This window comes from Lycium barbarum, chromosome 5 (assembly GCF_019175385.1).
Source record: "Lycium barbarum isolate Lr01 chromosome 5, ASM1917538v2, whole genome shotgun sequence".
NCBI lineage: Eukaryota > Viridiplantae > Streptophyta > Magnoliopsida > Solanales > Solanaceae > Lycium > Lycium barbarum.
The window spans coordinates 8,307,226-8,321,447 of NC_083341.1; the positions used below are offsets into that span (position 1 = coordinate 8,307,226).

The following is a 14,222-nucleotide window of genomic DNA, read 5'->3' on the forward strand; positions in this document are numbered from 1 at the left end:
ATTCTTATATAATAAAAATAAATTATTTTTTTCTTATTAGAATATGTAGAAGTAGTAAATTTTTTGATATTGTGAATCCATTAATATTAAATTTTTATGTGATTTTTTTAATCCATCATTTAAATATATTATTTTAACTTGTCACTTTTTATCTAAGAATAAAGTTAAAAAAATTAATCAATTTATGTGTCAGAAACTACGGTGACATTTATTATCGAACGGTGGGAATATTTCTTAACACACACGACTAATCATGTACATACACGTAAACGACGTCCATCTATTTTGAAATACAGATACATATAGCAATTTGCTATGCTTTTTTCTTGAGGATTCATCCACCAAGATTTTAGCTTTCTGGTTGAATTTGATTTATTAACAACAAAACAAGTGTTTGTCAATACTAGGTATTTATCTGTTTTTGTGGAAGATAACGTTGTTTTTTGCTGAATTGATAGTAAATTGAGTTCTGATGATGTAGTTTAAACTTTAATTAATATTCATTTCTTTCATGGTTTTAAGTTATGAGATATTGTATTTTCATGTATTATTAGTATGCTGATCTGAAATTTTGTTCTTTTGAAAATACTGAAAAAAGATAAAAATTTGCTCTGCTTTTTTTTTTTCACTTTAGTAATTCATCTATCAAGATTTCAGTTTTCTGCTTGAATTTGATTCCTTTACATTCCTCTGTTTATTGTTTTGTTTTTTTGGGATATTTACCCATGTAGCTGTCAGTTTACCGATTAATTTTTGTAACAGGTGTACATATTATTATACATCTATAGACTATTTTTTGTTTAAGCGGTTGGGTGGCGGGCTATTTAGGTGAATTCTTCTAAAAAAGTTTTTTTTTTTTTTTTTTTGGAAGATAAAAAAGTTTGTCTTTAGCTGAATTGATAGTCAATTGAGTTTTGGTGATGAAGTTTAAACTTTAATTTATTTTCATTTTATTTAAAGTTTACAGCTTGTATTTTGACTTATAATTAGCATGTTGATCAGAAAAGTTGTTCTTTTAGCCTACTTTTATTATTGAAAATGTTTTTATTTGGAGTTGACATTTTTGGGTTTTGAATACTTAATTTTTGCTGAATTGTGAGTTGTTGTGATGTAGCTTAAACTTTAATTAATTTTCATTTCGTTTAGGGTTTTAAGTTCTGGGGTTTTCATGTGTTATTAGCATGTTGATCTAAAAGATTTCTTCTTTTAGCCTACTTTTATTATTGAAAAAGGATTTTATTTGGAGTTGACATTTTTGGGTTTTGAATAAATGGTTTTTGCTGAATTGATAGTCAATTGAGTCCTGGTGATGTAGCTTAAATTTAATTAATTCTCATTTGTTTTCAGGGTTTAAGTTCTTGGTATTGTATTTTCTTGTATTATTAGCACGCTGATAAGAAAATTTCGTTCTTTTATCGATAAAAGAAGAAGATTTTATTTAGAGTTGACATTTTGTGGTTTTGAATACTTGATTCTTGCAGATAAGATGAAAATTGATGAAGGTTTCATGGGGCTATATGACTATGAGGCAGGATCGACAAATAAATTAGAGGATGAAGCTTGTTCATTTTTCCCTGATCCGAATCTGATTAATAATCTCAAGGTTAGTGATAATTTAGTCAACACGAATCATGTTGACATGAGTCCTTTTCAATCTGTTGTGGAACCAAATACCGAAGCCTGTTCCTTTTTCCCTGATGATAATCTCAGAGTTAATGATAATTTAGTCAACAGGAATGTTGACATTAGTCCATTTCAATCTGTTATGGAACCAAATACTGAAGCCCATTCATATTTCCCTGATCCGAATCTTAGTAATCTCAGAGATAGCGATAATCTAGTCAACAGGAATGGTGATATTAGTCCATTCCAATCTGATGTGGAACCAAATACTTTAGTCCCATCAACTGCAGATGATGCCTTTCACGAGGATTATGATTTCAGTGATGTGGTGCTTAAGTATATAAGTCAGATTCTTATGGAAGAGGACATTGAAGAAAAGAATTGCATGTTTCAAGAGTCTGCAGCTCTTCAAGCTGCAGAAAGATCGTTTTATGATGTTATCGGACATAAGTATCCTCCTCCCCAAAATCACGAGAAACCATTCAATTTAGGTCAGAATGGACATTATACTGATCATAGCAGTTTTTCCTATAGTGCAAATGATGGTACTGATGACGTGTCACATGTGCCTCATGTTACTGATGGTGTTGCTTTGCATTCAACTTCTTGGTCATCCTATAGTTCGTCTGGCAATTTAGGTCAACATGGACATTATACTACGGACCATAGCAGTTTTTACTGTAGCGGAAATGATGGTCGTAGTGATGGCTTATTATGCCCAAATTGGAATCTTGATCTCGGTGAGGATGATGTGTCACATGTTTCCGATCGTGTTGCTTTGCATTCAACTTCTCGGTCGTCCTACAGTTCATCAGGTACTATCACGGATGTGCATGTGGATTCTCCGGTGAGCACACTTAGGGTTCCCGACATATTTAGCGACAGAGAGTCTATTATGCAGTTTAAGAAAGGGGTGGAGGAGGCAAGTAAGTTCCTTCCTATGGGCAATAGCTTGCTTGCTGGTGTGAGATATAATGTAGTGGGAAAGGAGCAGTATGAAGAGAGAAAAGATGCAGTAGTAAAGTATGGGCAAAAACAATCTCCTGAAAGGTCGAGAGGGAAGAAAAATACCCTTCATGAAGATGTAGTAGATTCAACAGAAGGGAGAAATAACAAGCAGTCTGCAGTGTTTTCTGAATCAATTGTTCGATCAGAGATGTTTGACAGGGTGCTGTTATGCAATGCAGGAAAAAATGAATCTGCTCTCCGTGAGACCTTGCAGGCTATATCAAGGCAAAAAAATGCATTAGAGAATGGTCCTTTAAAGGGATGTAATGGTAAGAAGAAGTTACAAGGAAAGAAAAAGGGGTTAAAAGAGATGTAGTAGACTTGAGAACACTCCTGACAAATTGTGCACAAGCTGTTGCTGCTGGTAATCAAAGGACAGCAAATGAGCTTCTGAAGCAGATCAGGCAAAGTTCTTCTCCTTTGGGTGATGGGATGCAGAGGCTGGCCCATTATTTCGCAGATGGACTTGAAGCCCGGATGGCTGGTTCCGGTACTCATATTTATAAAGCCCTTATTACACGGCCCGTATCAGCATCTGATGTATTGAAAGCTTACCACCTACTGCTTGCTGCCTGCCCGTTTCGGACGATGTCTAGCTTTTTCTCGAATAAGACAATTATGAATCTAGCTGAAAAGGCTTCAACTGTACATATTATAGACATTGGCATTATGTATGGTTTTCAATGGCCTGGCCTCATACAACGTCTCTCTTCTAGATCAGGTGGACCTCCAAAGCTTCGTATAACCGGGATTGATTTTCCAAATCCTGGTTTCCGACCAGCAGAAAGGGTTGAGGAAACGGGGAGACGGTTAGCTAATTATGCTGAGAGATTCAATGTTCCTTTCGAGTTCAATGCTATAGCGCAGAAGTGGGAAACGGTTAAACTTGAGGATCTTAAGATCAATAAGGGTGAGGTTCTTGTGGTAAACTGTCTGTACCGTTTTAGGAATCTACTTGATGAGACCGTGGTGGTAAATAGTCCAAGAGATGTTGTTCTGAATCTTATCAGGAGGTTGAATCCAGATGTTTTCATACTGGGGATTGTAAGTGGTGGTTATAATGTCCCATTCTTTATCTCACGATTCCGCGAGGCTATTTTTCACTACTCGTCGTTGTTTGATATGCTTGATGCTATTATTCCCCGGGAAGTACACGAGAGAAGGCTGGTTGAAAAGAATATACTTGGTCGGGAGGCAATGAATGTCATCGCGTGCGAAGGTGGTGAGAGAATTGAGAGGCCAGAAACATACAAGCAGTGGCAAGTCCGAATTATGAAGGCTGGTTTTCGACAGCTTCCTTTGGATGAGGAGATCATGAGAATGACAACAGAACGGTTCAAGGTGTTTGACAAGAACTTCGTGATTGATGTAGATAGTGAATGGCTACTGCAGGGATGGAAGGGTCGTATCGGATATGCACTTTCAACATGGAAGGCAGCTTATTAAATTTGTTTACGTCCAGCAGCCGTGATATCTCTCTGCCCCTTGTAAACAATGAGCTGATGAATGGTATTCACTTTTCCAAGTGCTAGTTATTCATTTATCTAGCTACCTTTTTTTCTAGTGCCCTGCAACAAATTTCACTTTTTCTAGTGTTAATTTGACAAGTGCAACAGTGAATGCTATGTTAATATCACTGCTTTTCTTATAGAGGAATGACAACAATTTTGGAGCAGCATCTGTGTCTGGTACAACTCATTTTTCCAGGACACAACATTAAAAGTTTTGAGCAAATAGGCAATATGTGTATTGGATTCTTTTCATTTATATTTTATATCAACCATGTTTGTTAGATATAGCATTTGTTATGATTTGTGAAGGTGCTATAGGTATCTCTAACCAATAAAGGCGAGTTCCAACATGCTGATGGTCGATTTGCATAATCTTTTCAATCATGATTAGATTTCATTAGTTGCATTTTGGTATTGATGTTGATTGTTGAATTTTGCAAAAAAACTATGATGATTCTCTTGTTCCTCAGAAGTCAGAGCAGATTTTTCTTCTTGTGGCTTCTTAATTGATGGACAAGTGCACGAGATGTTTTTACTAGATGCCCAATGTTTACTTTCTATAATGGAATTTTTTGATGACCAAGTATATTGAACAAGATTTGTGGGTTGTAAGATTTTTGTGGTCAATTTTCTTGGGATTAGGAATGGGATTGTTATTTATCCATGTTTAGCATTCAGCAACTTGACCAACATTGGAATTAATTATGCTCAATTTTTTTTTTCCACATCGAGACATATAATTAGCTGAGAACAGAGAAAAAAATAAGAGACAGAATCTTGCAATGTCTATTTATGAAGAATCAAATGATTATATTACTTCACCATACATATACAGCAAAAAACAAAGAATTAAAAGAATAGTAGTACTTCAATTAGAATAAAACAACCAGATCCGATCCCAATCATCTAAACAACCCGAATAACATACACCTCTCAATTTTTTGTCTTAGCATATTTCAAGATTCGATGAGACTTTCTTAGTGCCTATAAACAAATATGTTTTTTTCTCATAATTTTGTCAAATCTAACGGACAAAATTCACTAAATAATTTGCCTGAGACTAAGTGGCGATTGGCCATAAGAATTTTTCACTTTATTTCAGAATATTTTTTTTTCACTTTTCAGCGGCCATAAGAATTCCGAATACAACTTGTTTTTAAAAAAAAATCACTTTTTCACCTTTTTACAATTACATTTCAACAAAAACTACAATTTCAAAAACTATGGCCAAATACAACTCCAACTCTAAAATTCCAAAAAAAAAAGTGATTTTTTTTTTATATCCATGGCCCTAAAAGTGATAACTTTCAAGAAATTTAAAAGACCAAAATTGGTAATTAGTCAGGTTTAAGGGACTATTTTGAACCTACCCTCAAACATAAGAGACTATTTTTGTTGTTTTCTCAGACATATTCTAAGAACATGGAAAAATTAAGAGAGAGAGAACCTTGCAAATGTCAATTATGAAGAATCAAATGAGTATGTTACTACTCCCTCGTTCTAATTTATGTGACACTTTTCGCTTTTCGAGAATTAATTTGACTAAACTTTGAAGCTAAATTGAATTAGATTAACTTAGCATTTTAAGATTAAAATTTATATAACTTGCAACTTTTCTCATATCAATTTGGTGAATAAAATGTTGGTCAAAATTTATGTCAATTTATGAAGAATCAAATGAGTATGTGTTACTCCCTCGTTTCAATTTATGTGACACTTTTCGCTTTTCGAGAATCAATTTGACTAAACTTTGAAGCTAAATTGGATTAGATTAACATTTTAAGATTAAAATTTATATAACTTGCAATTTTTCTCATATCAATTTGATGAATAAAATATTGGTCAAAATTTATACAATTTAAATCTCGAAAAACGAAAAGTATCACGTAAAATTAGTACAGATAGAGTATATTACTTCACCATATATATAATCCCATATACAGCAACAAACAAAGAAACAACTTACTTATAGTAGTACTTCACTTAACCACCAGATTCAATCATCCAAACAATCCAAATCCTCAATCCTTTTAATGCCTTAGTACAGCAAACAAGGTTCATACGCCGAGACGGTGCCAGTAACGATATATTAAAGAAGATTACATAGTTTATGTAATTAACTTAACCTTTTACAAAATTTGGACGGTAAATGTTTAATTGAAGAGAGAGAACAGACGAAATGATTAGCTATTGCAATGTGTATAAGCAATTTATGAAGAATCAAATGATTATATTATATTATATTATGTCACAGCAGAAACAAAGAATCAATAAAATAATATTTCAATTACAACCAATTTGAATAACATAGGCCATCTCTCAATTTAGATAAGAAAAAAATCAAAATCCTCAATCCTTTTAATGCCTTAGTGTAGCAAAGAGAGACACGAGCAAAGAAGTTCCGATCAAAGCACCGGAAACCGGCAATGAGAATCCAGCTCCGGCATCAGGCGATGGTGCTGGTGCAAGGCTAGGTTCCTGAGCCGACACAGCAACGACTGCAATAAAAACAGCGAGCAAAAAAGCGTTGATCATGCTAACAGATGCCATTGATGAAGAATTTATTGAAATTTGACTTATATTGATAAAATTAATTGAATGGAGAAAGGAAAGATTGAGCAAATGTTGATGGTGAATTTGGAGATAGAAAAGGGAGTATTTATAGTAGAAAAGGAACAAAAATGACAGCTGGTAACGGATGAATTGGTTCAACAAACAGCTCAGCTTGTGCCTTTATGGAGATGACAGGCTATAATGGATGAATTGGCCATGTTGTGGGGTCAGTAAAGAGCCGTTGTGACAGATTCCCACCCGTTAATTAAAAAAAAAAAAGTAGTACTAATATTTCATCATAATTGCAGGCATTAATATATAATTTTAAATTGCTAACCATTTTTGATCGATTCCAATTTAATACGTTGATACTGTCTTCTTCATTAGAAGTAATATTCTATGAATTTAACTACGGTACAAATATTATATGAAAATATTTAAGAAAAAAAGTATCGACGGTATAAATAATAAAGATAACCAACAGCAAAAGAAACTACAGTAGTAATATTAAAATTGAAGCATAAAACAATACTAGCATAATAATAATAATAATTAATAATACTGATAAGGGAACAAATAGATGCTCGAGACTAGAACCCTGCTTTACCACTGTGAAAAAGAGAAGACACTCTACTATCTATTAACTATCTACATTAATCCTCGACCTTCATGCTCTACTATCTAGGGTCATGTCTTTGGTGAGCCGACGATGTGCCATATTTTGTTTAATCACCTTTGTCAGTTATGACCACGTTTGACCATTAATTATATTGGTTTAATAAATAAATAAAAATAAATTGTTGTTAAATTCTTATTGGATGAAGGGGAAGTTATTTACTGATATAAGTTTTCAATTTCTACACGTTGTTGGAAGTGTAGAATAATTGTTCAAACTCAAGAAAGGGTCCTCTCTCCAGTATGAGAACAACTTTTCCATCTAAACTGTTCTAAGATTAAGGAAAGAGACAGAAATATTTTATGAAGAATAACAAAGGCTTACGATCATTATTGAGAATGGTCAAGAAAATGCTACAGGTACAATTTCTTGATTAAAGTGTTGTTATTTTACATTACTGTGAAAATTATTAAGTTCCACGATTCTGAAATATTTGTTAGGATTTCTACTAGATTGTTTATGTTTACAATCTATAACATGTGAAATTCCTTACAACCACTCCTCAGTTCTTCCTCGGTCTACCTCTCATCTCCTTAAAAAAACGTATCAAATATAATTTGTTTATTAAATGATATTATTATTAGCTTTTCTAAATGAATTTGCCAAAACAAAATATTTCTCTCCAAAAATACAATTCTAAAAGCTATTTTAATAAAAGTACTTTTTAATGTCTTAAAAATCTCAAACAAACTCGTACTGCGTTATCTATTTAACTAGATTTTAAAAATAAAACAGTAGTCGAGGAACATAATTCTGCATCCTTTGTGGTTAACAGTTAGTGCAGTCAATACTCAATAGAAAGGAAACTTAGAGAGAAATGTGATGGAAGTGAGAATATCTTGAAGGGAAGGGAGAGTAGGTACACCAAAAAAGTTTAGTTTTAGGTGAATATATATGCATCAGAGTAAGAGTCATTAGTTTATGGGTAAATCCCACTTAACTCTCTTAATTTTTAGATTTGAGAGACAGTACCCTCTTGGGGGAATTTGCTAAAAGGTCACTCTCAACTAGGGCTGTGCATGTTAACGGTTAAACCAATAATTGGATTATTGGGTTAATGGTTCGGGTTAGGGGGTTAATGGTTCGGGTATCAGGTGGTGTTCTATAGTTATTGGGGTATTGGTTCGGGTCTCGGGTTCATCACTTTTGTTAACGGGTGAACCGATAACCCGATAACCATTTATTTAATTACAATTATACCCTTCCATATATAACCTTCCATATATAATTTGTGGAGTCCAGCCCAGTGAATTCATTCCATTATTACCCTTCCATATATAATTACTTAGTAAATCCTAAGTCAATTTATTTCTCACTAGTGAAGTTAGCTGCAAGGTTTTACAAGAACTTATCCCAAATGTCAAAGCTTCTAATTGCTTCCAAAGGTGTGAAACAAACTTTACCAAGCATCAAGTACCAAATGTTTGTGGAAATAACTTGCAGGCAGCAAACAGCTCCTCTCTACAAGTTTGTGCCACTGATGCAACGGGTAAAGAGAGCAAAAATGAGGAGAGTTGTTGAGGACTCGGATGAAGAAGCATAAAAAGACAACTTTGTCAAATTGGAAAGCTGTCAGCAGCGGTCTGGGAACTAGGATTCATGTAAATATGAAGAAAAGGTTTCAAGTTTTTAACGTCTTAGAGATGCTAGCCAGCTTCCAGTTTCAAACTCCATTTATAGCTAACTGCTGCAGGCACTTTCTTTTGTAGTTACTTTATTCATTTTGCATCTCGTTAATTCGTTTCTGATTCTGCTTTGAAAATGGGTTCTTTGTTCTTGAAAAAATTTCGTGTGATATCTTAACGGTTAAACCGATAACCGAACCGATAACGATCAAAAATCGATTAACCAATAACCCATTAACCGATATCTTAATGGTTCTTTAACGGTTTAACATGTCTACAAACCGATAACCGATAACTTTCAAACCCGAACTGAACCACCCTATACGCAGCCCTATTCTCAACACTTATTTTGACAAAAGGCCATAAGTCTCAAAGAATTGGCTAAAAGGCCACTATTTATGACATCATCAAATGAAGTCTCCCATGTTATCACCCCTATATCCAAAGTTTAAAAAAATACAAAACAGCCCCCAACCACCAACATTTAATTACCCCAGTTTAGCAGCCCAATTTTTTTCGTCCCTCCCTCCAAAAGCTCGTTGCTCCCCATTTTTGCACTTTTCCGATCCCGTTTCCGGTCAAATTTCTGGCTTTTCATCTGAAAATCAGTCCCAAACAACGGATTTCTTCCCCACTTCAGTCATTGTAACTTAAATCTCTTAGAAATCATTGAAAAGAAGCTCGAATTATTTTCACCGTTGTTGTCAAAGCTCAATTATCAGGTGCCAATTTCGTCTGCGTCTACTGGTAGTGGAGTTCGTTTTTTGTTCTAATCCTCTTGTGGAGTCAATTCTCCATTAAAAGAGTCGTATCCTTGCTTCTTCTTTTTTTGTCTGAATCTGGTACTGTTCTAACTCTAGGCATCGACCAATTATAGACCATAGCAATAGTATATTATATCTTTAGTATGGCGTCTATTGGAGAATATGTTATAGTAGGCGGTGATTACATGGGTGAATGGGTGGAGACCCCAAAATGTTGGATTTGGAATTCTGCTAGCAAGGTGACTGTGCCGATCGTTGTGCGTCGCAATGGTACGTATAACGATTTGGTTGAGAGCGTAAAGGAAAGCGGGGAGTTAGATTGTGACCCTAGCAACTTGCGCATTAGTTATATGATTAATGCTCTGCCCACTAGGAGAAAAGCTCACCCTTCTTTCATTACGAATGATAGGCATGTGGTGTTGTATATGCTTGATGTTGCTGCGGATGGTTGTAGGCCTGTTTTTAGAATAAATGTTGTTGAGAGGTCTCAAGCAGCGTCAAATTAAGCAGCAGCACCCCCCAAACTGCGTAAATCTAAGAGATCGTGGATAGGTCTATAATGTAGCAAAAGTGTATAATCGCCAACCAGTATAGTATATTATGGATTCTGTAGTTTGTCTATACTCTACTGTAGTTGATATATAAACTAGACCACTATTTGCCTAAAAAGGCTATAATTACATAAAATAAAATAAAATAAATAAAAAGACTTGATGCTATTTTAACACTATATTAACACTTGATTATTATTATTAGAGTCTCCATCCATTATACACGTGATCCAAAGAGCTTTAGAACAAGTAATGGTCTTTAATCATCAAATATTTGCCTAAAAAGGCTATAATTAAATTAAATAAAATAAATAAAAAGACTTGATGCTATTTTAACACTATATTAACACTTGATTACATCATATAAGAGTCCTCATCCATTATACACATGATCTAAAGAGGTTTCGAACAACTAATGGTAATCATAACACTACTATCCAATAAGTCTGAAGATGAGTTATTGTTCTCAAATCACAACCTTGTTCCAAGAAGGATCATTACTTGTTCTAAAGATCTTTGGATCATGTGTAATAGATGGGGCCTCTTGAGTATAGTCCTCATCAAAATGCTCCATGGACTCCTTCCCCTTCCTACTAGAAGCCTTCGAGAAATTTTTTGGTGTAATCAAAACAGTCACGCCTTCAAGTTTACGCTCCAACTCATCAATGATTGGGTCATTATTTTCATCATTATATGGCAGCAAATTTTTCATGTAATCCTGCTCCAACTCACGCACTGTAGGGATGAGGAAAGGGTGCACCATCTACAAATAAAGAAAACATTAACATTAAGCTTATCTTTTTGCCAAAAATTAATAATAGACTCCAAATTTATACCTCGATAATTCCAGCTCTCTTAAATGGATCTCCTTCAGCGAATCACTCTATTTTCTTCGTGTGCCACCTAAGAATCCTAGGAATAGGGAAAGGAACCCCCTCTGATTTCCCAGTATTCCTTCCAAGTGCAGGAAAAGCTTCATATACCCAGACCTGTAATCACATAAACAAAAACTGAGTGAAAAATAAACAAGACACAATCTATACTCTACTGCACCAATGGTCTATAATATTTACCATGAATGCCCAGGGGAAGCCATAGAGAGCATATGATGCAACTCTTTTCTCCGCGTGCACTTGGTGGTGCTCAGGAATGTCTATCTTGTTCTTCAAGTAGTCCAGAGTGAGTTCAAATGATTCCTTTCCCCAAGGATAGCTACTGGAGAACTCCAAATCGTCTACCATTTTTATCGTGTCATGATCCACACCCCTCGACACATCTTTGGCAAGCAATATTGTGTGCAGAAATCACACTAGACAACATTTGAGCTTTTCCTCTTTGGTCAGCCTAGGCCCTCTGATCATCGCCAACAGCTTTTGTGCAGAAATCTTTCTATCGCGACAAACTTTTGTGCAGAATGCTACCCCCTTTCTTAAATGCCCTTTCCTCTCTAGTTCGGCTAGGATATAATCCAAAGTTTAGACCAGTGATCAAAGCAAACTCATTCAAGCCAAAACACACGGGCTTGTCATTCACCAAGAACCACATCTCGTGTTTCTTCTTATGAACCAGAAGACGAAGAACCGTATAGTGCACCAACATTCCATTGAATCTATTGAAGTGTTCTGATATTTTTCTTAAATGACCAAAATAGGAATGCATGAACATTTTCCTAAGTTTATGATCTTTTATCAATGTTTTAAAATCAATAAGCAATGTCAGCCTACTCCTAACCGAAACGTTTACTGGAAACGATTTGCAATCATCCAGTCAATTGATCAGACCATACTTGTTGGCGTCAATTGTCCTTGCACAATATGGCACCGACAAGGGATCAGCATTTTCATCACCACCAGGCTCCTCAGAAACATGGGGATCATCTCTTTCACCTTCCTCAACACTATACACATCATTATTCTCCTCCGAGTACGCTTCATTTTCAGGTTCTACAATTTTTCTTCTTTTACCTTCTCAGCTAACTTTTCTACCTTTTCTTTTTCTATCGTCAGATGTGGCCCTAGAACGGGTTTGAATTGTGTTCCCTCCTCTTCCTCTAGTTCTAACCATTTTTATAATCTATGTACAAACAATACAGTGACGTTGATCAACCACGACAAAAAAACAAGAATAATCGACCAAAAGTCTATTAATAGATCATACTTTACAAAAATCAAAAACAGAAAAACAAAGATCGAAACAAGCAAAATAAGTAGAAATAACACATATTTCTAGCAAAAAACAGGCGAAACTTCCAAAATTTTGAAAAAAAAAAAATCTCAACTTTATGAACACTAGGGTTCTATCGAGTTCGTAAAATAATAACAACCTTCATGGCAAAATGGAGCTCTAAATGCTCTGGAGGAGTTGCTAAATTAAAGAAAATACCTTGAATGAACGACAGGAACGTTACCAAGATTGTGAGAGAGGGAGAATTATGATAGAAGCTTCAATTTTTTTTAGAGCGGGAGTTGGGAAGAAGTGGGGAGAGAGAAGGGGCTTTTGTATATTTTAATAATAAGTGAAAGGGGACTTAAGTGTATAAGTTGTAAACTCCAAAATTTTTAAAATTACAAAGTGATCCTGGGGCCACAGCCCTTAACCCTAAAATGAAAAAATAAAGGAAAAAGAAAATGAGTGGCTCTTTTGCAAATTAAACTAAGAGAGTGACTTCTTCGTCAAATACTCTCTACCCTGTTCTCCTGTTGAAAGGGACCATAAACTTCTTTGATAACGGTCGAAAATGAAGTAAATCATTGCATGTATATTTAAAATGTTAAAATAGTGCTCAATTAACATGGATTTAACAAGTACTTCTATTTAAGCAATTGTATTGTATAAAATTTTAAAGTTTGACGTCTCTACGGTTTCTCCTTTAGCTTTTCCTTATATTTTCTAAACCTCATTTTGCTTCATGTAATGTTCTTTTTATTAAGCTCCAAGTTTATCCTGATCTGTTTTGTTACTTGTATTATTGCTAGTGTTAAAATTTATTCCAACTAATCAATTTTCTGTAACGCTCAAATTAATTACTTTTGACTTCCCAAAAATTTGACCAAAATATAAATCTTTCTGAACTTTTTTGGTTAACCTCTCTCCTTTCCTTATTCTATTCAAAAAGTCGAAGAGCAATTGGCAGAGACTAAGTCGAAGAAAAATTGCAACCTAAATCTTTCATGAATTTCACTTCAATTCATCAAATTATCCATGTTCCTTCAAACTAAATGTGAAATTTTATTTTCTAGATTTCTCTAATATCACCCATATTCCTAGATTTTAGATAATATACAATACAAGTAGAAATGATAAAACATGTCACCCAAAGTTTCACCGCAAGAACTCTCATATTTGTACAGTATTTGTGAAGGTGCAGAGAAAAAAGAGATTGAAAAAAAATACATTTAGAATTTGAGAAGGACCATGGATGGAAATAGAAAATAGAGCGGGAAATTTTCCCGCCAGAACAATTGTAAAGTGGGAATTTTGTTGTAGGACACATATAAATAATCTTCATATATTATTTCAAATATTTCTAATTCTCTAAAATATATATATATTTTTTTTTTTTGGTAACTATTTGAAAATTATTTCTATGGGCCAAACGGGCTATAATCCAAAATTATGTTCCTGTAGTGAGGCCCTCCATGAGAGCGACGTCTCTATCGTCATGGCCCATAGCCCATTACTTATTGGGCCCACAAAGAAGGAATATAGCATCGAATAAAGCCCCTTTATTTTCATCAACTTGATTAGTGTCATTGGCACTTATGTCCTATTTTGTGTTGGTCTTTACTTTTTATCTCTCCTGACAACCAACTTTTTTGCGTGATATAAATTTCTATTCTCACATCATAATATCCCACAAGTTATGTCTTTTGCTCTTAAACAACTTATCTCCCTCTAAGCATACATTCGAT

General features: G+C 34.5%; 1 pseudogene; it reads left to right on the forward strand.

Moving 5' to 3' along the window:
* Window positions 1-216: 216 nt before the first annotated feature.
* LOC132640340 (scarecrow-like protein 9) lies at window positions 217-4,427 on the forward strand (annotated as a pseudogene).
* The last annotated feature ends 9,795 nt before the right edge of the window (window positions 4,428-14,222 follow it).